The sequence below is a fragment of the Lactuca virosa genome, chromosome 1 (genome assembly GCF_052849685.1).
Source record: "Lactuca virosa cultivar CGN04683 chromosome 1, Lactuca_virosa_CGN04683_v6, whole genome shotgun sequence".
NCBI classification, from domain to species: Eukaryota; Viridiplantae; Streptophyta; class Magnoliopsida; order Asterales; family Asteraceae; genus Lactuca; species Lactuca virosa.
This window is the reverse complement of record NC_136426.1, coordinates 336236820-336262024: the sequence shown is the minus strand read 5'-3', so window position 1 is coordinate 336262024 and position 25205 is coordinate 336236820.

Here is a 25205-nt window from a genome sequence, read left to right as displayed (position 1 = left end):
AAAACAAGGTGTGAATAACCAGGCAAATATACTTGGTACCCTTAATATTTACCCCTTAATCAGTGTGCCGATTAACCATACACGCTCCACCGATACTATGATAAATATTAAGTGACCCTTTGCCTACCTTGTTAAGTCCAGGTTAGTGTGCCGGTTAACCACACACGCTCCACTAACGACTTAAGCAAAGTGCAAAGTGTAATTTCATGGGTTAGCACCAAATTCACATTTTCCTAAGTAACTAAGATTGGGTATTAATAAGAGTTTAGTTACTTAGTATTTATCATTAATACTTTTAATGAAAGGAGAATTATAGTCCTTGTCCTACCCGTTCGGCTAACGACCCTCCACCAGTGAAGGAAGCGGTGGGTGAGAGTGAACACCCATTAAACTGCCATTTTATACCTTATACCCCCCTTATAGACCGGCTTCGTGAATGAGGCCTACTAACGGTAAGACTGACTTTACTCTTATACATACATATAAATATTATTAACTTATAATATTATAAAGTATAAGGGTTGAATTTTAACTTTTAAAATTCTAAGGGCTAACTTGGAATTAAAGTATTCATAAGTGAAAACTTTTCAAATTCCAAAACTTGAGGGCAAGTTTTGAAACTATTCAAAACTAATTAATTCCATAACTTATGAGTTTAAAGTAGTTTTAATTAAAAAAAAAACTCTTCAAGTTCCATAACTTGAGGACAAGCTATGGAAGACTTTAAACTAATTAATAAAAAAAAATAACTTTTTTATTGTAACTTATGGAACTAATTAAGGTTACACTTTTTTTTTAATTTAATGAAGAGACTCTTGAACCTCCATAACTTGAGGACAAGTTATGGAGTCATAAAACCATTTAATTAGAACTAGACTCTTCATTTTGTAACCTTTGCCAACTTTTATGAGTTTTATGATTCTTAAATGTGACTTTTCATATAACTTGAGGACAAGTTACAAAAACACACTTTGGAATCAACTCTTAGATTAAAATCGATTGAAAACAACTATTTCACACAAGTTTTCTATTAATCTAAGAACCTCATAAGAACAAGATAATTCAAATCATCAATCTTCAAGAAATTAGCATGAACATACAAACTAATACAAATCTTGAAATTATGACAATTATCTTAGAAATTGGATTAGCATGAACATTACCACATCAAAAACAAGTTTATAAGTCCAAAAACATCTTAGGGTAATGTTCCTAGTCCAATTCCAGCCAAAACAATCGAATATATGCATCCAACTCGATTTTTCAGCTACTTTTGCAAGTATAACAAGAAAACAAGCCTAGGCTCTGATACCACTGTTGGGTTATGAGCATTCTAACACTCCTAAGTGTACATGCAACCCTAAATACCTTGGATCTATGTTTTCTCTATTATACATACAATTATGAACATCCAAGGTATTATCCTAATCTAGCATACAAAATAATAAATATATCAAGATAGAATACATACCTCTTTGATGTAGAATGTCTTCATGAAGCTTGAGTGCCTAGTGCCCCAAGTGTGACACCTCAAATGGTTCACACAACACCAAATACACTTGGAATAACTTGAGAGAAACTTGAACACTCCTTGAAATCGTCTAGCCCTCACACTCACACATTAGTGCACGATTTCTTGAGCCATGGGATTCTTTTATATGGTGGCTATTAGGGTTACACCATGTAACTCATAACTTTACCCATTCCTTATGCTCCATGGATTTTAACCTCCATGGAGTATCCATGGGTCACCCCATGGACTTAGTCCAACATAAGGAATCTTGGATCACAAGCCCACATATATAAGAATGAATGATTTACACAATCAACCCATATATTTAATTACTCTCCTTTTGATCACTTAATTAATTCCAAATTAATTCTTGATCAATACTAATTAAATAACCTTATTAATATATTAGAACTTATAATATATTAACCAACCTTAAGTGTTATTTCTCTCATTATAGTCTATCCAAATGCATGATGCCATGCAACCCAAATGGACCATGCCGGGTCGGGTCAAGTCTTACCAATTATAGTTATGGACTTAGACATTAATCCAACAAGGTTATGGTGAATGGTTTATCACCTGGGTTCATAAGGTCACTTCTTTCAAAGTGATGTATAAAAGATAAAGTTTTATCTATATTTACAGATTTCAAATCCAGAGCAAATTTTGGATAGACTGAAAACATAAATTTTTGGTAAGCAAGGTTTCCCCTAGCAGCACCTAAGATGCAGTCCTGTCTGTTAGTAATTCTGTTGTCAATTAAGGCCATTTTTATGGGAGAATTTATTCCTGCTTGGAATTGGGATTTTATCAAAATTTTTACAGCTCCTATATGGACAATTGTTATTTTTGATCTAATCTCAACTGGAATACTTTTTAAGTTATTGTTTATTTGTTCTTTAGTTAAAAGGGGTAGAAAGACAGCTCCTATTATGTCTTTTATGTCTACAGACATTTCTTTAGTACTAACAAAGTAGAAAATTTCATTTTTTCTTTTAAGTGGATTTAAAATACTAAGTTTAGAAGGAACATTTTTGAAAATGTTTTCTTTCTTTATTTTTAAATCTATTTTCTTAACTCGAGAGAGAAGGTCTTGTTTTATTAAGAGGTTTGCATGAAAGCCGTCTTCATCCTCAACATAAGTTAGGATTTGTTTTTCTTCTGAATCATTTTCTTCAGAATTGTTGAAAATTTCTTTATTCATTTTAAGAAATGTTAACAAGTTAAAATCCTTTTTCTGAGTTCTGAAACTGAGTTTAAAGCTTTATCAAGGTGTTCTTGATGCATTTTTTACCTATGAAGGAGGTACTTACGTATATTAACCATGGTTGGTATATATTCGTGAGTATGTTTATTTTGTGCTTGTAGAATTCTGAAATTTATATGCACTAAATCTTTTTTATTACTTAAAAGTATTTCTTTATGTTGAGAAATCTCATTCTCTTTATTACGAATTTTATCGAAAATTCCACTGTAAAGTGTTTCATTATAATGTAATGCCATTTTAACAAAGGCTCTGATACCAGTTGGCGTGTCGTTTTGTTGCATAAGAAAGACTGGTTTGCTGGATTTCTCCAGTAGCTTCTTTTTTCCATCTTTCAGTACAGATTTCTCCAATAATTGGAATTTTCATTAGATAAGCAGATATCCATTGTGCATATTCACTTCTCTGGGGAATATCATATAGATATGATTCATACATACATGTGTATTTGTGGAGAAGACTAATATCATGTAATTGGAGTTTTGTCATTGAAACTCTTGCTACGTCAATTTTCTTATTAATGGTAAAGTCTTTATTAGAAATATAATCAAGACCTAAGAAAGTAGTGTATATGACATTTATGAGATTATCAAAAAGATCTGAACCATGCAAATCTTCATTCCAATTATTGTTTCTTAGGAACTTTTGCACAATTCCATTAGTTTTGTGTTCTAAAAGTAGCTACTGGAGAAATCCAGCAAACCAATTATACAGTTGAACATCTCGCAAAAATGTAAGGAATAACTGGTATACCTTACATTATGAACAAGACATTAAAAATATACTTTCACTGTTGAACATCTCGCAGGAAATAAAATTGTACTGGCAGACTGCCTCACCCGTGACTTCATGTATACCTTACATCATCCATGATCTCACTTGCTCCTCTTGAGCCCTATAAAAGGATATGATCCTCATGACATATTCCTCACAAAAAAAAACTTCACCTACAAAAAAAAAAGACTTAACACTGTTGAACATCTCGCAGGAAATAAAAATGTACTGGCAGACTGCCTCACCCGTGACTTCAGGTATACCTTACATCATCCATGATCTCACTTGCTCCTCTCGAGCCCTATAAAAGGATACGATCCTCATGACATATTCCTCACAAAAAAAAAATTCACCTACAAAAGAAAAAGACCTGACACTCACGAGCCTTTGTTAAAATGTTTCTGTACAGTTGAGAGCCAACTGTAGAATCGACAAATCCGTTGAAAGCTGATGCTTTGCTAAAAAGCATAATAAAGGAGACAGCTACTCCTCTTCCTGAAGGAAAAACTAGCTTATTGGTTAACCCCAATCCTTGTACTGAAGGAATCAGTAAAATGACAACTTTGTCACCCACCAACAAATCTGTGCGGTTTTTATAAGATGCCATTCTTCTTCGTGTGTGTGCGGTATAGAACATGTCTTTACATTTCATGTTGTATACCTTCATACTCCTCTTCAAGAGCTTCATAACCTCCATTATTAGCGTCCTTCTATTCTTCGCATTCTTTAGTTTCTAAAGATAAAAGCTGAATAAGTTTTTGGTCAGCCTTATCATGGTATCATGGCATGTCAGCAGAAGTGTTGGTGTGTAGCGTTGGAGACTTCCATGGTATTGTTCATGAATTTTTCGCCAAACATAGAGGCTTGACGAAGATCTTCTTGACTGGTGTTGTTGTAACTCCAGCTTGTAATTATACAATGTGAGTTGGTATAATTAATCTTCTTTTTTGAACCAGAGATAATCTCAATGATTTTTTCTGAGATTCTATTTAACCCATTGATGCGATTGGGATGAAGAATTTCTGTGAATGGTACATCTTTATCCTCCATTGGTCGAGATTGTTCAATTTCTCTATTGGTTTTAGAAAGACCAATTTCCAGAAAATGGTACGAAGAAAGAGTTGATTCTTGAATCCATTCTGGGAGTGACGAGATGCATCTGATGTAGATCGGGTTATTTTTTGCTTTAAGTACTTTCTTTCGAAAGTTCTTAATGGATTCTACCATGCTGCTTGGGAAGAATTTGAGTTCTTGAAGGTTGCAACTTGGGTAGATATTGTCTATTAGTCCAGCTTGAAAGGCTTGGTAGACTAAATTTGCATTTGCTCCTTCGAGGAAGTTGAACAGACTTTTTGTCTTCTTATCCGTAGTGAAAAACTTTTCATAAATAAGAGCTTCTGGGCATGCAGCTCTTGCTTTCTTCCAGATTGTTCTGAAATATTCAAAAGAGATTTCAGGATAGTTAACCGTTTGTTGAACGTCAATTGGAACGTCAAACCTTTGGTTTCTGTGAGCTTCTTTAACTTTTTGGATTTTTGGTCGAAGAAGTGGTTGGTTAGTTTTGCTTGTATCATCTTGATAGGTGGCAAGGCTTAATCTTGCAGATGCTTCATTTCTGAATTTTTTGCAAGTAACTTTATCAGCTTTACAGAAAGTTTCTGTAATTCCCCAGTCAGTATGAACACCGGCATGTGGTCCTTTGTAGATTACATAAAATCTTTCAGCTTCTTTGTTAAGAGCTTTTTTGTAATCTGGTGTAAACTCCTGCACAGATTTGTTGGTGGGTGACAAAGTTGTCATTTTACTGATTCCTTCAGTACAAGGATTGGGGTTAACCAATAAGCTAGTTTTTCCTTCAGGAAGAGGAGTAGCTGTCTCCTTTATTATGCTTTTTAGCAAAGAATCAGCTTTCAACGGATTTGTCGATTCTTTACCAGGTGCCGTTTGCACTGGAATAGCCTTTGTTTTTAAGCTTTCGCTTTCCGGTACATCGGCGACCGTTGTTACTTGTTCATACAAGTTGATTTTCTGCTCAATTGCAGATAGCTCAATGAGGAGCATTTGTTTCTTTATCCTTAAAGTGTTGAGGTCTTCCATTTTTGTAAACTCAATTTTTGTTTACTTTTCTCTCTAATCTCCCCCTCTATTTTTTTGTAGGTGAAGTTTTTTTTTTTTTGTGAGGAATATGTCATGAGGATCATATCCTTTTATAGGGCTCGAGAGGAGCAAGTGAGATCATGGATGATGTAAGATATACCTGAAGTCACGGGTGAGGCAGTCTGCCAGTACATTTTTATTTCCTGCGAGATGTTCAACAGTGAAAGTATATCGTGAGAACCACTCTTGCCAACGTATTAGTCGGCCTAATTTGTTGTCTCCTGCAATCTTAGTTATTGGAGTGTCGTGTGTGTGTGCGGTTTTTTTTTTTTGACAAGAAGAAGGGAATAGATGCAAAAATTGTAAAGAGAAAACTCATTTAATCAATAAGTGTTTTAGAGTAGGAGTATTACTTACATAGATAGAAACTATTCAAGCCAGCCTGTGTCATCCTTTGGTCTGTGTGGTTGCTTTCCCTGTTGGCCTCATGCCTGCGGTACTGTTGACCATCGTCGACCTGACACTCTGTCACTTACAGATTTCATTACTCTATTTTGTATGAACACTCAAGTATAACAAAACATGGATTTATTGATAAAAGAGCTCCCAAGATGGGAGTACTCTTACAATATTTTACATCTTCTCCCCTCTAAGGGAGATTTTACTCACAAGACATTAAAAATTTATAAGATAGAGAGTGTTAATTTTTTTTATTTTTTTTGCACTCGTTATTGCGCTACCCTTAATGAAAACATAACTCTCAATTTATAGATACATTGAGAGGGTCTGATAATTGTTTGTTACGTCAGGCATGACGTTTCTCTCCACTAACGAATTACATTATTATGGATAGCTGGAAGGCATCTCTAAAAGGTAAGACGCATTATTTTTCTGAGTGGATGGAAGTGTGCGGAGCATCTTCTATTAAGATGATGAGGAATTGTCATCTTCAGAGGAGGGCCCCTCCTTTGTCTCCGAATCTTTTCTTTCGCAAAAGTGACAGATTCGTTCTTCGAAAAGTTGTTCTGCATGTCGAGAGAAGTGTTGGTGTGTAGCGTTGGAGACTTCCATGGTATTGTTCATGAATTTTTCGCCAAACATAGAGGCTTGACGAAGATCTTCTTGACTGGTGTTGTTGTAACTCCAGCTTGTAATTATACAATGTGAGTTGGTATAATTAATCTTCTTTTTTGAACCAGAGATAATCTCAATGATTTTTTCTGAGATTCTATTTAACCCATTGATGCGATTGGGATGAAGAATTTCTGTGAATGGTACATCTTTATCCTCCATTGGTCGAGATTGTTCAATTTCTCTATTGGTTTTAGAAAGACCAATTTCCAGAAAATGGTATGAAGAAAGAGTTGATTCTTGAATCCATTCTGGGAGTGACGAGATGCATCTGATGTAGATCGGGTTATCTTTTGCTTTAAGTACTTTCTTTCGAAAGTTCTTAATGGATTCTACCATGCTGCTTGGGAAGAATTTGAGTTCTTGAAGGTTGCAACTTGGGTAGATATTGTCTATTAGTCCAGCTTGAAAGGCTTGGTAGACTAAATTTGCATTTGCTCCTTCGAGGAAGTTGAACAGACTTTTTGTCTTCTTATCCGTAGTGAAAAACTTTTCATAAATAAGATCTTCTGGGCATGCAGCTCTTGCTTTCTTCCAGATTGTTCTGAAATCTTCAAAAGGGATTTCAGGATAGTTAACCGTTTGTTGAACGTTAATTGGAACGTCCAACCTTTGGTTTCTGTGAGCTTCTTTGACTTTTTGGATTTTTGGTCGAAGAAGTGGTTGGTTAGTTTTGCTTGTATCATCTTGATAGGTGGCAAGGCTTAATCTTGCAGATGCTTCATTTCTGAATTTTTTGCAAGTAACTTTATCAGCTTTACAGAAAGTTTCTGTAATTCCCCAGTCAGTATGAACACCGGCATGTGGTCCTTTGTAGATTACATAAAATCTTTCAGCTTCTTCGTTAAGAGCTTTTTTGTAATCTGGTGTAAACTCCTGCACAGATTTGTTGGTGGGTGACAAAGTTGTCATGAGGATCATATCCTTTTATAGGGCTCGAGAGGAGCAAGTGAGATCATGGATGATGTAAGGTATACCTGAAGTCACGGGTGAGGCAGTCTGCCAATACATTTTTATTTCCTGCGAGATGTTCAACAGTGAAAGTATATCGTGAGAACCACTCTTGCCAACGTATTAGTCGGCCTAATTTGTTGTCTCCTGCAATCTTAGTTCGGAGGAAATAAGTAAAATTTTTATTATCTGTTCGAACCAGGAAATTTACTGGTGTTAAATATACAGAGAATTTTGTAATAACTCTTTTTACAGCGAGTAATTCTTTTTCATTGCTATGGTAGTTTTTCTCGGCTGCCTTGAAACTGCCAGAGGTGTACCTGCAAATTTGTTCTTCGTTTTTGGGGGTTTTAGCTTTTAAAACACCTCCCCAAAATTCATCAGAAGCATCAGTTTCAATAATTAAACTGTCTTCAATGTTTGGAAGATAAAGTTTTGGAAAATTGATTAAAACTTTCTTTATCTTTTTGATGTAGTCTGTATCAGCATTTGACCAATTCCAGATGACATCTTTTTTCAATTTTACTTGTAAAGGTTTTCTCATGGCTGCAAGTTTTTCAATATATGTTTCAGCATAAGTTAAAACACCAAGAAATCTTTGCAATTATTTTTTGTCTTCTAAAACATTTGGAAAGTCATGTAAATGTTCAAGAATATAGTGCTCTTGTTCATCTTTGCTGAAGACCATGATGTCATCAACGTATACAGTACAGAAACCTTCAAGTCCTCGAAGGGCGTTCTGCATGTGTCTTTGAAAAATACTAGGAGCTTGTTTAAGCCCAAAGGGTAGTACTTTCCATTGAAAGAATCCATCAGGACATGTGAAGGCAGTGAGAAGCTGTGATTCTTCATCAAGTAGGACTTGCCAGAAACCTGACTTGCAGTCAAAACTTGAATACATATTTTTTCCTCGTAGAAGAGTCAAAAGTTTGTGCATATTGGGAAGATTATGTGAGTCTCCAATAGTTGCATCATTGATTGCTTTGTAGTTGACAACCATGCGCTTCTTTCCTCTTCTTCTTTCTGCTTCTTTATTGACAAGAAAGGTAGGGGACATATGAGGGGATTTTGATTCTATAATTAGTCTCATATCAAGTAATTCCTTGATTTGTTTGGAGAATTCTTCTCTATCTTGTAGAGAGTAAACCATAGGTTTTTCTCTAATAACCATTTTGGGATTAATGAGCTTAATTGAAGCTTTCATCCATCCTTTGGTTTTATCTGGATCAATAGGATTTTCAGAACAAACTTTTTCAAGAAGATCTTCAATCTGTTTGAACCTGGTAGTTTGAATAGAAATAATCCTTTCTTTATTAATTCCTTCTTGGGTTATATTAGTACCCGGAATTTGTTTTTCTTTAGAGCCTTTTTCTTGAGTTTCAAGAAAACCTAGTTTTCCTTTGCTATAGGCTTCTGTAACCTTTTTTATAATTACCATATCATTATTAAGATGAAAGGCAATTCTATCTATCCATTGTATAAATGGTCCATAAACTTGACAAAAGTTGTTACCAATTATGATATCAATTCCTGAATTTTGTTGGTAAATCGTGGGAACGTTGAAATGTTCTCCTGAAAGTTCGAGATTAATATTTCTACAAACTTTATTTATCTTTATGGTTTCACCATTTGCAATAGTGGCACTAATTTCTTTGGGAGCATTTTCCCAGAGCTCATCCGGAATGATGAATTTGCTTGCAAGACATAAAGATGCACCTGTGTCTACAAAACAATGTACTCTAAATTTCTTATATCCTTTAAAGTTAAGGAAGGCAGAAACATAAATAGAGTTTGGATTAGTGAGATTCATGATAAGGGAATCATTAATCTTCTGGAGGTTTGCGCAAAAATGGTTAAACTCCTCCTCCCTAAAAAGTGGAGCCTGTATGAGACTAGTCTGAGTCATCCGTGGTTGATTCGTTTTCATCAGAATTTGATGAAGAATCAGTTTCAACATGAAATGTAAAGACATGTTGTATACCTTCATACTCCTCTTCAAGAGCTTCATAACCTCCATTATTAGCGGTTTGTAAAACCTTGACTTTGTCAGGGTATTTTTTTCTATTTGGACATTCATTGGCATAGTGTCCTTCTTCATTGCAGATCCAACATCTACATTTTTTCTTTCCTTGTGGACAGGAAGTAGTCTTCTTAGGTGATTCTTTTGAAGGTTTTTTGAAGTATTTTCCTGGTGAAAATTTTCTTCGTTTCTTTTTCCAGAAAGATTTGTATTTCTTTTTGTTTTTATGTTTTTTCTTAGTATAAGTTTTCCTTCCAATATCAAAGTTTTTGAAATCAGAGAGAATGCTACAACAATCTTTACTTATTGTTTTGAGCTTTTGTTGTTTATATCTGTCTTGACAGATTCTATCAATTTCTTCCTTTGCAATTTTTGTTGCATAAGAAAGACTGGTTTGCTGGATTTCTCCAGTAGCTTCTTTTTTCCATCTTTCAGTACAGATTTCTCCAATAATTGGAATTTTCATTAGATAAGCAGATATCCATTGTGCATATTCACTTCTCTGGGGAATATCATATAGATATGATTCATACATACATGTGTATTTGTCGAGAAGACTAATATCATGTAATTGGAGTTTTGTCATTGAAACTCTTGCTACGTCAACTTTCTTATTAATGGTAAAGTCTTTATTAGAAAAATAATCAAGACCTAAGAAAGTAGTGTATATGACATTTATGAGATTATCAAAAAGATCTGAACCATGCAAATCTTTATTCCAATTATTGTTTCTTAGGAACTTTTGCACAATTCCATCAGTTTTGTGTTCTAAAAGTAGAAGAACATTTTTTGCTTTTTCAAATTCATCTAGGTTTGTGTGTAAGATTAGTGAAATCTCAGTAACCCATTTTTCTACAACTTTTTCTCTGAGTTTTAGATCTTGGATACAATCAATATTGAGTATATTGATCGTATTGGGTCCTTTGCTACTATCTGGAATACCATTGTGTACAGGCATTTTGAACTCATATTTCTTTTTATTGCCTCTTCTTGTGGCTGTATAAGAAGATTCTGCTTCATCATCTTCCATATCTGAATATTCGAACTTAACAGTCTTTGTATTAGTTTTAAAGTTATCTTCTTGTTCTGATTCAGTATCAGCTTCATCTATTTTAGTCATTCTAAAATATTGATCAAAAAGTTTGGGTTCTTTTTGATACAATTCTTCGCATTCTTTAGTTGCTAAAGATAAAAGTTGAATAAGTTTTTGGTCAGCCGTATCATAATCTTCATATTGAAGGTTAAAGAAATATTTCTCAAGTTTCTCAAAGATTGTTTCTTTCATTTTTGCTCTTTTTTGAAAATATCAATTTTCTGGGAGTCTTTTGAGCTTCCTAAGTCAGGGTTTCCAATACTAGGATTGGGAGGTGAGTATTTCTTAAGACCTGAATATTTTCCAGGTTTGGTATTTTGCTCTATGATGGAAATATTCTTGATGTGTTCAAGAATGTCTTTATTACAAGGGCAAGAGTCAATCTTTTCAGATAACTCTTTAGTAATGTCTACAATAATTTTTGCAGATGCTACTTCCAACTATGTAGTGGTTACGTATTTATTGACTGTTAAGTCAAAGTTTATGATCAGCCCATCTATTTTTTCATTAAGGAGGTTGATTGATCTATTGAGCTCGGGAATCGAGGTCATCCTATTAGTTGTTTTAACTGATCTTGTATATTAGTGATCTTAAGGTTGTTTTCCTTAAGAGTTTTAATTTTTACTGTTTTACCTTTTTTATAAAAATGAGGAAAATCTATTTTATTACTCATTTATAACTTCAGAGATTTGTTTGATATTCTGACGTAGACTATCAATTTTTAAAGACATGTTTCTTATCAAGTTACTATCTTTTCTTTCTGAGCTTTCTCCTATATGGAGTGAATCCATAGAAAGTATTGGTCTAAGAGTTTCTCCTAGAGCTTTTTTGTTTCTAGCTATATTTAAAACCCAAGAGTTTTCTTGAGGATTTATGTCGCAAAATTGTTTATCTTTGACATGGCCTATTTCTGAAAAGACATCATCAAGTTCGATGTACTCGTCTTTCTTGTAGTCTATGCTATGGTGACTATTGGTCAGGGCATATCCTATGAGATAGGTTATGGTGAATGGTTTATCACCTGGGTTCATAAGGTCACTTCTTTCAAAGTGATGTATAAAAGATAAAGTTTTATCTATATTTGCAGATTTCAAATCCAGAGCAAATTTTGGATAGACTGAAAACATAAATTTTTGGTAAGCAAGGTTTCCCCTAGCAGCACCTAAGATGCAGTCCTGTCTGTCAATAATTCTATTGTCAATTAAGGCCATTTTTATGGGAGAATTTATTCCTGCTTGGAATTGGGATTTTATCAAAAAATTTACAGCTCCGATATGGACCATTCTTATTTTTTATCTAATCTCAACTGGAATACTTTTCAAGTTATTGTTTATTTGTTCTTTAGTTAAAAGGGGTAGAAAGACAGCTCATATTGTGTCTTTTATGTCTACAGACATTTCTTTAGTACTAAGAAAGTAGAAAATTTCATTTTTTCTTTTAAGTGGATTTAAAATACTAAGTTTAGAAGGAACATTTTTGAAAATGTTTTCTTTCTTTATTTTTAAATCTGTTTTCTTAACTCGAGAGAGAAGGTCTTGTTTTATTAAGAGGTTTGCATGAAAGCCGTCTTCATCCTCAACATAAGTTAGGATTTGTTTTTCTTCTGAATCATTTTCTTCAGAATTGTTGAAAATTTCTTTATTCATTTTAAGAAATGTTAACAAGTTAAAATCCTTTTTCTGAGTTCTGAAACTGAGTTTAACGCTTTATCAAGGTGTTCTTGATGCATTTTTTGCCTATAAAGGAGGTACTTACGTATATTAACCATGGTTGGTAAATATTCGTGAGTATGTTTATTTTGTGCTTGTAGAATTCTGAAATTTATATGCACTAAATCTTTTTTATTACTTAAAAGTATTTCTTTATGTTGAGAAATCTCATTCTCTTTATTACGAATTTTATCGAAAATTCCACTGTAGAGTGTTTCATTATAATGTAATGCCATGTTAACAAAGGCTCTGATACCAGTTAAAATGGTATCAGAGCCTTTGTTAAAATGGCATTATAATGAAACACTTTACAGTGGAATTTTCAATAAAATTCGTAATAAAGAGAATGAGATTTCTCAACATAAAGAAATACTTTTAAGTAAAAAAAAAGATTTAGTGCATATAAATTTCAGAATTCTACAAGCACAAAATAAACATACTCACGAATATATACCAACCATGGTTAATATACGTAAGTACCTCCTTCATAGGCAAACAATGCATCAAGAACACCTTGATAAAGCTTTAAACTCAGTTTCAGAACTCAGAAAAAGGATTTTAACTTGTTAACATTTCTTAAAATGAATAAAGAAATTTTCAACAATTATGAAGAAAATGATTCAGAAGAAAAACAAATCCTAACTTATGTTGAGGATGAACACGACTTTCATGCAAACCTCTTAATAAAACAAGACCTTCTCTCTCGAGTTAAGAAAACAGATTTAAAAATAAAGAAAGAAAACATTTTCAAAAATGTTCCTTCTAAACTTAGTATTTTAAATCCACTTAAAAGAAAAAATGAAATTTTCTACTTTGTTAGTACTAAAGAAATGTCTGTAGACATAAAAGACACAATAGGAGCTGTCTTTCTACCCCTTTTAACTAAAGAACAAATAAACAATAACTTGAAAAGTATTCCAGTTGAGATTAGATCAAAAATAAGAATGGTCCATATCGGAGTTGTAAAAATTTTGATAAAATCCCAATTCCAAGCAGGAATAAATTCTCCCATCAAAATGGCCTTAATTGACAACAGAATTACTGACAGACATGACTGCATCTTAGGTGCTGCTAGGGGAAACCTTGCTTACCAAAAATTTATGTTTTCAGTCTATCCAAAATTTGCTCTGGATTTGAAATCTGCAAATATAGATAAAACTTTATCTTTTATACATCACTTTGAAAGAAGTGACCTTATGAACCCAGGTGATAAACCATTCACCATAACCTATCTCATAGGATATGCCCTGACCAATAGTCACCATAGCATAGACTACAAGAAAGACGAGTACATCGAACTTGATGATGTCTTTTCAGAAATAGGCCATGTCAAAGATAAACAATTTTGCGACATAAATCCTCAAGAAAACTCTTGGGTTTTAAATATAGCTAGAAACAAAAAAGCTCTAGGAGAAACTCTTAGACCAAGAATTTCTATGGATTCACTCCATATAGGAGAAAGCTCAGAAAGAAAAGATAGTAACTTGATAAGAAACATGTCTTTAAAAATTGATAGTCTACGTCAGAATATCAAACAAATCTCTGAAGTTATAAATGAGTAATAAAATAGATTTTCCTCATTTTTATAAAAAAAGGTAAAACAGTAAAAATTAAAACTCTTAAGGAAAACAACCTTAAGATCACTAATATACAAGATCAGTTAAAACAACTAATAGGATGACCTCGATTCCCGAGCTCAATAGATCAATCAACCTCCTTAATGAAAAAATAGATGGGCTGATCATATTCAGGTCTTAAGAAATACTCACCTCCCAATCCTAGTATTGGAAACCCTGACTTAGGAAGCTCAAAAGACTCCCAGAAAATTGATATTTTCAAAAAAGAGCAAAAATGAAAGAAACAGTCTCTGAGAAACTTGAGAAATATTTCTTTAACCTTCAATATGAAGATTATGATAAGGCTGACCAAAAACTTATTCAGCTTTTATCTTTAGAAACTAAAGAATGCGAAGAATTGTATCAAAAAGAACTCAAACTTTTTGATCAATATTTTAGAATGACTAAAATAGATGAACCTGATACTGAATCAGAACAAGAAGATAACTTTAAAACTAATACAAAGACTGTTAAGTTCGAATATTCAGATATGGAAGATGATGAAGCAAAATCTTCTTATACAGCCACAAGAAGAGGGAATAAAAAGAAATATGAGTTCAAAATGCCTGTACCCAATGGTATTCCAGATAGTAGCAAAGGACCCAATACGATGAATATACTCAATATTGATTGTATCCAATATCTAAAACTCAGAGAAAGAGTTGTAGAAAAATGGGTTACTGAGATTTCACTAATCTTACAGACAAACCCAAATGAATTTGAAAAAGCAAAAAATGTTCTTCTACTTTTAGAACACAAAACTGATGGAATTGTGCAAAAGTTCCTAAGAAACAATAATTGGAATGAAGATTTGCATGGTTCAGATCTATTTGATAATCTCATAAATGTCATATACACTACTTTCTTAGGTCTTGATTATATTTCTAATAAAGACTTTACCATTAATAAGAAAGTTGACGTAGCAAGAGTTTCAAGGACAAAACTCCAATTACATGATATTAGTCTTCTCGACAAATACACATGTATGTAGGAATCATATCTATATGATATTCCCCAGAGAAGTGAATATGCATAATGGATATCTGCTTATCTAATGAAAATTCCAATTATTGGAGAAATCTGTACTGAATGATTGAAAAAAGAAGCTACTGGAGAAATCCAGCAAACCAGTCTTTCTTATGCAACAAAAATTGCAAAGGAAGAAATTGATAGAATCTGTCAAGACAGATATAAACAACAAAAGCTCAAAACAATAAGTAAAGATTATTGTAGCATTCTCTCTGATTTCAAAAACTTTGATATTGGAAGGAAAACTTATACTAAGAAAAAAGATAAAAACAAAAAGAAATACAAATCTTTCTGGAAAAAGAAACGAAGAAAATTTTCACCAGGAAAATACTTCAAAAAAACTTCAAAAGAATCACCTAAGAAGACTACTTCCTATCCACAAGGAAAGAAAAAATGTAGATGTTGGATCTGCAATGAAGAAGGACACTATGCCAATGAATGTCCAAATAGAAAAAAATACCCTGACAAAGTCAAGGTTCTACAAACCGCTAATAATGGAGGTTATGAAGCTCTTGAAGAGGAGTATGAAGGTATACAACATGTCTTTACATTTCATGTTGAAACTGATTCTTCATCAAATTCTGATGAAACCGAATCAACCACGGATGACTCAGACTAGTCTCATACAGGCTCCACTTTTTAGGGAGGAGGAGTTTAACAATTTTTGAGCAAACCTCCAGAAGATTAATGATTCCCTTATCATGAATCTCACTAATCCAAACTCTATTTATGTTTCTGCCTTCCTTAACTTTTAAGGATATAAGAAATTTAGAGTACATTGTTTTGTAGACACAGGTGCATCTTTATGTCTTGCAAGCAAATTCATCATTCCGGATGAGCTCTGGGAAAATGCTCCCAAAGAAATTAGTGCCACTATTGCAAATGGTGAAACCATAAAGATAAATAAAGTTTGTAGAAATATTAATCTCGAACTTTCAGGAGAACATTTCAACGTTCCCACTATTTACCAACAAAATTCAGGAATTGATATCATAATTGGTAACAACTTTTGTCAAGTTTATGGACCATTTATACAATGGATAGATAGAATTGCCTTTCATCTTAATAATGATATGGTAATTATAAAAAAGGTTACAGAAGCCTATAGCAAAGGAAAACCAGGTTTTCTTGAAACTCAAGAAAAAGGCTCTAAAGAAAAACAAATTCCGGGTACTAATATAACCCAAGAAGGAATTAATAAACAAAGGATTATTTCTATTCAAACTACTAGGTTCAAACAGATTGAAGATCTTCTTGAAAAAGTTTGTTCTGAAAATCCTGTTGATCCAGATAAAACCAAAGGATGGATGAAAGCTTCAATTAAGCTCATTAATCCCAAAACGGTTATTAGAGAAAAACCTATGGTTTACTCTCTACAAGATAGAGAAGAATTCTCCAAACAAATCAAGGAATTACTTGATATGAGACTAATTATAGAATCAAAATCCCCTCATATGTCCCCTGCCTTTCTTGTAAATAAAGAAGCAGAAAAAAGAAGAGGAAAGAAGCGCATGGTTGTCAACTACAAAGCAATCAATGATGCAACTATTGGAGACTCACATAATCTTCCCAATATGCACGAACTTTTGACTCTTCTACGAGGAAAAAATATGTATTCAAGTTTTGACTGCAAGTCAGGTTTCTGGCAAGTCCTACTTGATGAAGAATCACAGCTTCTCAATGCCTTCACATGTCCTGATGGACTCTTTCAATGGAAAGTACTACCCTTTGGGCTTAAACAAGCTCCTAGTATTTTTCAAAGACACATGCAGAACGCCCTTCGAGGACTTGAAGGTTTCTGTACTGTATACGTTGATGACATCATGGTCTTCAGCAAAGATGAACACGAGCACTATGTTCATGTTACACAGGTTCTCAGAACCATTTTAAAATTGATGGGTTTTTAGCATTCTAACACTTCCTAAGTGTACATGCAACCCTAATAACATTGGATCTATGTTTGTCTTGTTGTTGCTTATGATCCTTGAAACCTTGTGAGCCTAGCACCCCAAGTGTGATGCCTCAAATGCTTCACACAACACCAAATTCTTTTGGAATGACTTTAGAGAGAATACACACTTCTAAAATCGGCCTAGCCCTCTTGTTTCTTATGTGTAGCCGATTTTGGTGGAGAATGGGTTTCTTATATAGTGTTGACACATCTAGGGTTACACCATGTAAACCCTAATGTGTCATGACTCTTCATTTCCATGACCCATGGGTTTGTAACTCCCATGGAGCATCCATGGAGCATCCTATGGGTGGAACCCAACTTGATAATCCATGGAGCCTCTTAGCCCACTATATAAGATATGGAAGATTTACATAATCTACCCATATATTTAATTAGTTATCTTTTGATCACTTAATTAATTATAAATTAATTCTTGATCAAACTAATTAAATAATATTATTAATATATTCGAACTTATAATATATTAATAAACCATAAGTGTTATTTCTCTCAAAGAAAAGGCTACATCAGGTCGAGTACACGTCATAGCATACATGATCGATCCTACAGCCGAAGCATAAGGTATTCGACTCATTTCTGCTATCTCAGCCTCAGTACTAGGGCTTTGTGTCTTACTCAATATGGCATTACTCTGGATAGGTAACTCTCCTTTCTTGGAGTCCTGCATGCTGAATCTCTTCAACACCTTATCCAAGTAAGTACTCTGACTAAGTCCAATTAGTCTTTTACTCCGGTCTCTCAAGATCCTTATCCCTAGAATATAGGAAGCTTCTCCTAGGTCCTTCATAGAGAAACACTTCCCAAGCCAGGACTTAACTTCCTGCAGAGTTGGGATGTCATTTCCTATGAGTAGTATGTCATCCACATACAATACCAAAAAGCTAACTATACTCCCACTAGCCTTGACATATACACAAGATTCATCTTCACTCCTAGAAAAGCCAAATTCCTTGACTTTCTCATCAAAGCAAAGATTCCATCTGCGAGGTGCTTGCTTTAACCCATAAATGGATTTCTCAAGCTTACACACTCTATTAGGGTACTCTGTGTTGACAAAACCCTCTGACTGACTCATGTAAACATCCTCAGCCAACTTTCCATTAAGGAAAGCGGTTTTGACATCCATTTGCCATATTTCATAGTCATGAAACGCGGCTATGGCTAACAGAACCCTAATAGACTTAATCTTGGCCACTGGAGAAAAGGTCTCATCATAATCAACTCCCGGAGTTTGTGAGAAACCCTTTGCAACCAGTCGTGCCTTATAAGTGTGTACATTACCATCCATGTCGGTCTTCTTCTTGAAGATCCATTTGCACCCTACAGTCTTACGACCTGGTACATTCTCAACCAAGTTCCAAACTTGATTGTCATACATGGACTGTATCTCGCTGTCCATTGCCTCTTTCCACTTGGCTGACTCAGGGCCTGCCATGGCTTCCGCGTAACTGTTAGGTTCATCCAGACCTATCAGTGTCTCATCACTGATAAGTGTATCACCTTCCGCAGTAATATGGAATCCATAGTAATGCTCAGGTGCATTCCTAACCCTTGTGGAACGCCTCAGAGGTACAGACTTGTCAATTGGCTCAACAGAAGTTTCCTCCTCAAGTTGAGTGCTAGGGTTTGAAGTTCCTTCACTACTTGACTCTTGAATTTCTTCAAGGTCAACTTGCCTCCCACTGTCTCCTTGGCTTATGAACTCTCTCTCTCGAAAGAAATCCCTCCTAGCTACAAAGACCACATTCTCACTAGGTCTGTAGAAGAGGTAACCAAAGGATTTTTGTGGGTAGCCGATGAAAATACACCTCTCACTTCGAGGTTCGAGCTTATCATGAGTCTCGCGTCTCACGAAAGCCTCACAACCCCAAATCTTAATGTGGTCTAGTTTGGGTACTTTACCAGTCCACATCTCATGAGGAGTTTTGGCAACTCTCTTTGTGGGAACTAGATTAAGGATATGGGCGGCAGTCTCTAAGGCATACCCCCAAAATGAGATTGGTAGCGATGCTCGACTCATCATGGAACGAACCATATCCAACAAGGTTCGATTACGCCTCTCAGCTACACCATTCAACTGCGGTGTCCTTGGAGTTGTCAATTGTGAGACAATCTCACATTCCCTAAGATAGTCGAGGAACTCTGAACTAAGATACTCACCACCTCGATCGGATCGAAGCATCTTAAGGTTCCTGCCCAATTGATTCTCCACTTCCTGTTTAAACTCTTTAAACTTCTCAAAAGTTTCTGGCTTATGCTTGATTAAGTAGACATATCCATATCTACTGTAATCATCAGTAAAAGTCAAATAATAACGATTAGCATCCCTTGTGGCATGTTTGAAGGGCCTACACACATCCGTGTGTATAAGATCCAACAAACCTTCACCCCTCTCACAAGAACCTGTGAAGTGTGACTTTGTCCTTTTTCCAAGTAAGCATGATTCGCAACTATCATCTGACTTTAGGTCAAATGACTCCAATACTCCATCCTTTTGGAGTTGGCCTATGCGTTTCTTGCTTATATGTCCAAGACGACAATGCCATAATGATGCTTTATCCAAGTTATTATCATTAACAGAATCAATACACAATACATTATGTCCTAAGTTATCAACCATATATACAGTTTCATACACACCATCACAAGGTAATGCTTTAAAATAAAGAACATTATTAAAGAAAGCATTAATCGAACCAACTTCATTATCAAATGAAAAGGTGAAACCTTGTTTATACAATGCATGAAAGGAAATAATATTTCTTGCCATTTCTGGCGAATAACAACATTTATTCAAATCTAAACTAAACCCACTACTTAGCGATAAAGTATAAACTCCAATCTTGGTGACAGGTAAAGCTTTCCTATTCCCCATGATTAAGTTTATTCTTCCATGCTCCACATTCTCACTTCTTGTTAGTCCCTGCAAATCAGAACAGATATGAATACCACAACCGGTATCAAGGACCCAAGAGTTAGAATGGGGTGAGTTATTAGATAAGATAGTGTAAATACATGCATGGTTGGGTTTAACTTTCCCATCCTTCACATCTTGCTGGTACTTTGGGCAGTTCCGCTTCCAATGTGACTTTTCATGGCAATAGAAGCATTCAGCCTCTTTAGGGTCAGAAGAAGGAGTGACAAAACCTTTCTTGGTTCCACTTGAAGAAGAGCCATCAAGGGTCCTAGCCTTGGTACCCTTCGAAGAGCTCTTCCTCTTCTTCCCTCTACCTTTCCCGATTGCCCAAACCGGGGCGGAGTTTGGAGTAGGAGTGTTAACAACCGACTTACCCTTAAGACCTGTTTCTGCGGTCTTGAGGAGTCCCTGAAGTTTGCTGAGTGTGACCTCTTCCTTATTCATGTGATATGTCATGCGGAATTGATCATAGCACGATGGTAAGGAGTGAAAAATGATATCTATTGCAAGCTCCTCAAGGAAGTTCACATTAAGCTTCAGCAACCGATCCATATACCTTTGCATTTTTTGCATGTGGCTCGTGATGGATTCCCCGTCCTTCATCATGGTTGTTATGATAGAGCATATGATTTCATACATCTCTTGTCGTGCACTTTGATGGTATCTTTCCATCAGATCTTGGTGCATTTCAAAAGGGTAGAAGTCCTCATAGGACTTTTGGAGTTCCGCTGTCATGGTGGCCAACATGATGCATGCCACTTTTGTAGCATCCCTTTCATATGCCCGGAAGTCAGCGATCTCCTAGGGAGTTGCAGTGGTCTCATCAATCTCCTTAAGCTCCTTGTCAAGGACATATTCTTTGTCCTCATAGCGGGTAATCATCCTGATGTTTCTGATCCATTCATTGAAGTTGGATCCATCAAAAGTGACTTTCCCACACAAGTTCATAAGGGTAAAGGAGCCATTAGGATTAGAGCCAGAAGTAGCATTGTTTGAAGACATCTGAAAGAAGAGAACAAGATTAGTTTAGATATTAAGAGAGTCCTTAATAAAACACCGAAATGTAATATTAAGGCTAGGATCCAATCACAATATATTATAACTTAGAAGTGGTATGCCGTACTCCAAGCTATAACATATTTGAAAGGTAGGTGAATGACGATTCGCCAATTTCCACCATGAAAAACGAAATATAAAAATTAGGTTTTTAATTGGTTCTTAGAAATTCCTAGATTATTTTGAGATTCAATGAACTTTTCAAAGGCATGTTTCAATCTCGAGTGTGCCCTCCAAGTTTTGTGACTGGGATACCGACGATCACAAAACGAGGTGTGAAGTAACCATGCAAATCACTTGGTACCCTCAAGGTTTATCACTCAATCGATGTGCCGGTAAACCACACACGCTCCACCGATGCTATGGTAAACCTTAAGTCACCCTTTACCTACCTTGTTAAGTCCAAGTTAGTGTGCCGGTTAACCACACACGCTCCACCAACGACTTAAACAAAGTGTAAAGTGTAATTTCATGGATTAGCACCTTATTCACATTTTCCTAAAGTAACTAAGATTGGGAATTTAATAAAAGCATTTAGTTACTTTATAATATTCATCATACTTTTAATGAGAATTTATAAGTCCTTGATTACCCGTTCGGCTAACGACCCTCCACCGATCAAGGAAGCGGTGGGTGAGAGTGGACACCCATTAAGTTGCCATTTTATAGGCAACAACCTTATACCCCCCTTATAGACCGGCTTCGTGAATGAGGCGTACTAGCGGTAAGACGACTTGACGTTATACATATATATATTAGTAACTTATAATATTATAAAGTATAAGGGTTGAATTTTAACTTTTAAAATTCTAAGGGTTGGAACTAAAGTTTTAATCAAGACTTTACATGTTCCAAAACTTGAGGGCAAGTTTTGTAAACTTCCAAAACTTTTCATTTCTTATAACTTATGAATTAATTGAGTAATAAAAATGAAGACTCTTCATTTTTATAACTCTTGTGTTCTTTTAATGGCTTTAATAAAAGTGAGACTTTTGGTTTTCCATAACTTGAGGACAAGTTATGGACTCCATTAAAACACATTATGGTCATGAATTAAACTACCATGAAGGTTACAAACAATTCCTATGATCATCTAATCTTCATAAGTTCAAGAACATGAATATGAACACTTTCAAGAATCAAAAATTACACTTAAAAAAAACTTGTAATTTTAATAATTGCCATTGTAAATGGATTAGCATAAACATTACACCATCTAAAACAAGCTTTAAAACATCAAAACAGTTTAGGGTAATGTTTCTAGTCCATTTCCAGCAACAAATGTGCAAACTTTCATACGAGCAGAAAACAGAAAAACGATTTTTTTTCAAGCAATTTGCACAAAAAAAAAACAACAAAACGAACCTGGCTTTGATACCACTGATGGGTTTTGAGCATTCTAACACTTCCTAAGTGTACATGCAACCCTAATAACCTTGGATCTATGTTTGTCTTGTTGTTGCTTATGATCCTTGAAACCTTGTGAGCCTAGCACCCCAAGTGTGATGCCTCAAATGCTTCACACAACACCAAATGCTTTTGGAATGACTTTAGAGAGAATACACACTTCTAAAATCGGCCTAGCCCTCTTGTTTCTTATGTGTAGCCGATTTTGGTGGAGAATGAGTTTCCTATATAGTGTTGACACATCTAGGGTTACACCATGTAAACCCTAATGTGTCATGACTCTTCATTTCCATGACCCATGGGTTTGTAACTCCCATGGAGCATCCATGGAGCATCCTATGGGTGGAACCCAACTTGATAATCCATGGAGCCTCTTAGCCCACTATATAAGATATGGAAGATTTACATAATCTACCCATATATTTAATTAGTTATCTTTTGATCACTTAATTAATTATAAATTAATTCTTGATCAAACTAATTAAATAATATTATTAATATATTAGAACTTATAATATATTAATAAACCATAAGTGTTATTTCTCTCATTTTAGTTTATCCAATTGCATGGTGCCATGAAACCCAAATGGACCATGCCGGGTCGGGTCAAGTACATACCAGAAATAGTTATGGACTTAGACACCTTATCCAACAAAAATATGGAATAGTACTTTCAAAAAAGAAAGCTCATCTTTTCAAAACAAAAATTAATTTTTTGGGTTTAGAAATAAATGAGGGTACTCATTGTCCTCAAAAGCATATTCTTGAACATTTACATGACTTTCCAAATGTTTTAGAAGACAAAAAACAACTGCAAAGATTTCTTGGTGTTTTAACTTATGCTGAAACATATATTGAAAAACTTGCAGCCATGAGAAAACCTTTACAGGTAAAATTGAAAAAAGATGTCATCGGGAATTGGTCAAATGCTGATACAGACTACATCAAAAAGATAAAGAAAGTTTTAATCAATTTTCCAAAACTTTATCTTCCAAACATTGAAGACAGTTTAATTATTGAAACTGATGCTTCTGATGAATTTTGGGGAGGTGTTTTAAAAGCTAAAACCCCCAAAAACGAAGAACAAATTTGCAGGTACACCTCTGGCAGTTTCAAGGCAGCCGAGAAAAACTACAATAGCAATGAAAAAGAATTGCTCGCTGTAAAAAGAGTTATTACAAAATTCTCTGTATATTTAACACCAGTAAATTTCCTGGTTCGTTCAGATAATAAAAATTTTACTTATTTCCTCCGAACTAAGATTGCAGGAGACAACAAATTAGGCCGACTAATACGTTGGCAAGAGTGGTTCTCACGATATACTTTCACTGTTGAACATCTCGCAGGAAATAAAAATGTACTGGCAGACTGCCTCACCCGTGACTTCAGGTATACCTCACATCATCCATGATCGCACTTGCTCCTCTCGAGCCCTATAAAAGGATATGATCCTCATGACATATTCCACACAAAAAAAAAAAAAAAAACTTCACCTACAAAAAAAGAGAGGGGGAGATTAGAGAGAAAAGTAAACAAAAATTGAGTTTACAAAAATGGAAGACCTCAACACTTTGAGGATAAAGAAACAAATGCTCCTCATTGAGCTATCTGCAATTGAGCAGAAAATCAACTTGTATGAACAAGTAACAACGGTCACCAATGTACCGGAAAGCGAAAGCTTAAAAACAAAGGCTATTCCAGTGCAAACGGCACCTGGTAAAGTATCGACAAATCCGTTGAAAGCTGATGCTTTGCTAAAAAGCATAATAAAGGAGACAACTACTCCTCTTCCTGAAGGAAAAACTAGCTTATTGGTTAACCCCAATCCTTGTACTGAAGGAATCAGTAAAATGACAACTTTGTCACCCACCAACAAATCTGTGCAGGAGTTTACACCAGATTACAAAAAAGCTCTTAACAAAGAAGCTGAAAGATTTTATGTAATCTACAAAGGACCACATGTCGGTGTTCATACTGACTGGGGAATTACAGAAACTTTCTGTAAAGCTGATAAAGTTACTTGCAAAAAATTCAGAAATGAAGCATCTGCAAGATTAAGCCTTGCCACCTATCAAGATGATACAAGCAAAACTAACCAACCACTTCTTCGACCAAAAATCCAAAAAGTCAAAGAAGCTCACAGAAACCAAAGGTTTGACGTTCCAATTGATGTTTAACAAACGGTTAACTATCCTGAAATCTCTTTTGAAGATTTCAGAACAATCTGGAAGAAAGCAAGAGCTGCATGCCCAGAAGATCTTATTTATGAAAAGTTTTTCACTACGGATAAGAAGACAAAAAGTCTGTTCAACTTCCTCGAAGGAGTAGATGCAAATTTAGTCTACCAAGCCTTTCAAGCTGGACTAATCGACAATATCTACCCAAGTTGCAACCTTCAAGAACTCAAATTCTTCCCAAGCAGTATGGTAGAATCCATTAAGAACTTTCGAAAGAAAGTACTTAAAGCAAAAGATAACCCGATCTACATCAGATGCATCTCTTCACTCCCAGAATGGATTCAAGAATCAACTCTTTCTTCATACCATTTTCTGGAAATTGGTCTTTCTAAAACTGTGACAACCCGAAAGATATTCCGTTAACATAACCCATGCCGTTAATAAAATTTATTTTATTTTGGATTTTTCCGTTAACT